At 37.8% G+C, this 2,406-nt stretch overlaps 1 long non-coding RNA gene across 1 annotated transcript; it reads left to right on the top strand.

Moving 5' to 3' along the window:
- Positions 1-513: 513 nt before the first annotated feature.
- Positions 514-1,888, top strand: LOC121878917. The gene is made up of 3 exons (XR_006091260.1): positions 514-666; positions 1,195-1,287; positions 1,841-1,888. It is a non-coding gene; the product is annotated as an uncharacterized LOC121878917 (long non-coding RNA).
- The last annotated feature ends 518 nt before the right edge of the window (positions 1,889-2,406 follow it).

The raw sequence follows: 2,406 nt of genomic DNA, 5'->3' as shown, positions 1-2,406 counted from the left end.
ATTTTAAAGAGGGTGCTTTCCCCTGGAAATAAAGGTCAAATTCCATTGAATCGACCCAAAATACACAGGATAAACTAATTTCTAAACTACGAGGGCATATTGGACGAAACTGCAATTTTACAACGGGCTCTGGAGAGCTGTCTAGATAGACTAAGCTGGGAGTTAAATTAAGATTAGCTGTAGAGATTTGGGAAAGCTTAATAAAGTGCTATAAAAATGTACAGGACTAAATGCCAATTAGTTACAGTATTAGTGAGCATTAGTAGTAGTAATGTGATTAATAGTAAGTAAAGCTGGTTGTTAGTAGGTGGGTTTTAACTAACAAATTAACTAACCTAATCAGCCTAACATAGATTAAATGTAACTAATCTAGACTGACCCAAATTAATATTAAGTTACCTATTATATAGGTTTATATATTGGATAACAAATATATTAAAGAATGTAACTTAAAATTTGCCACAAGTTAACTAATCATGAATTCAGAAAGTTAAGCTAGAAAAATATTTCACTTGTTTAAATTATTAAAGATCAATAGCTTGCGTACTTTGCAGTTTCCTTTTCAAAATCTAATCGTGTACTGTACTGACTTTCTCCTCAGGTTAAGCTGGCCAGAAGTAACATCATACTGAACCTAAGGAGAAATAACTTAAAATGCCAGAACAGGTAAAGTCAACTTAATGAGTTTTATTTAGGCAAGGGAAGCTTGTGGGACTTGTGAAATCATTAAACATTGTGTGGCTTGTTGTAATCAGGGTAGGGGACTATATGGCTTGTGTATTGGCATATGGGGTGAGCAGGTGTATACTATAAGTTGGGTGTGTTGGTAAAGTTTTTCATTCAAGCTAAATGTGACCAAGTTGTCAAGGGGAACACCTAAGGGGGCTTGAGGGGTGGGAGGAAGGGAGGGAGGATTCAGTAAGTGTGTTGTCTATGAAGCAGTGTGGAGAGATTTAGTAGTGTAGCAGAATTGGTGATGAAGGCTTGTTATGATTGGCAATACTATTGTTGTGGTAAATGTTAGTTGAGGAAATAAGAAAACTAACACTAATGCAACTTAAAATAAGATCTTTTGTAGATAAGGTATTTAAGTAAACAATTGGGGACAGTACAAGTACATGTAGTCTGGTGGTAGATGGAAATTGTATGTTTAATCTTCATTGTACATAAATTACAACTTTAAACATGTTGCAGGTGACAGCTGACGTACGTGAATGCCAATGTAGAGGAAGTGACCGACACCTTGAGCAAGATGTAACACCCATCATGTTACTTCAGCCTTCTTAGGTAAATTACTTAGGTATCTTAGTATGGCCATCCCCAAAAACTACTGGAAGTAAGACTCGAGAGAAGGGACTTACTTTGTGTGAAGGGTTGGAAAGGAGGAGCATTGGGCGGTGCAGGGGCGCTCGTACAGTGCAGGGGCGCTCGTACAATGGGGGGGGGGCCGCCTCGTACAGTGGGGGTGGGTGCCTCGTACAGTGGGGGTGGGGGCCTCGTATAGTGGACGGGCGCTCGTACAGTGGGGGCGCTCATGCATGGATGGTGGTGTGCTCAAGCAATGGTGAATGGAGTGCATGTTAAAAATGTGATGCAAAAAATAGCATGTACTATGAAGGCATGTGGGGGATGATGCCTAGATGAAGACTGCTGCAGCCAAAAGTGAGAAGGACAATGCTCCTGTGTAAGGTGATATAGGAGGGTGTTTGAGTGTATGGATATATCACATATATATAAGAATGCAAGTTTAGATTCCAAGAAATTCTGGAGTAAATGTTGTGTATTGGTAGTAATACATTAAGGCTAATTAAGATTGATCTAAATCCAAATCATGTTGCAGGTGGTTGGTGTACAAGATAGATGGACCAGACACAACAAGGTGACCACGACTGTCTAGCATCCCACACCTTGAGGACTACCACCTTACTAAGAAAGAACAGAATTGGTGTTCTGTACACTACTGTAAGAATAGTGTACTGCAATGTAAAAGTTAAGTATTACTGAAACCTTTTTTATATAATTTAGCAATACTTGATATATTACTTAAAATAGTGCATTTAAGAACATACAGTACAAGTTAACCTCAATATTGTGTATTGGTAGTGATATAAAATAGCTTAATTAATTCAGATGTAGAGTATCTAAAAACAAATATAATCATGTTGCAGGTGGTTGGTGTACAAGATAGATGGACCAGACACAACAAGGTGACCACTACTGTCTAGCATCCCACACCTTGATGACTACCACCTTACTAAGAAAGAACAGAATTGGTGTTCTGTACACTACTGTAAGAATAGTGTACTGTAATGCAAAAGTTAAGTATTACTGAAACCTTTTTTATATAATTTAGCAAAACTTGATATACTACTAAAAATAGTGCATTTAAGAACATACAGTACAAGT

Source organism: Homarus americanus, unplaced genomic scaffold (genome assembly GCF_018991925.1).
Source record: "Homarus americanus isolate GMGI-L3 unplaced genomic scaffold, GMGI_Hamer_2.0 scaffold18866, whole genome shotgun sequence".
Classification (NCBI taxonomy): Eukaryota; Metazoa; Arthropoda; class Malacostraca; order Decapoda; family Nephropidae; genus Homarus; species Homarus americanus.
Note: the sequence above shows the minus strand (reverse complement) of the source record. Positions and strands in the feature narration are given on the sequence as shown.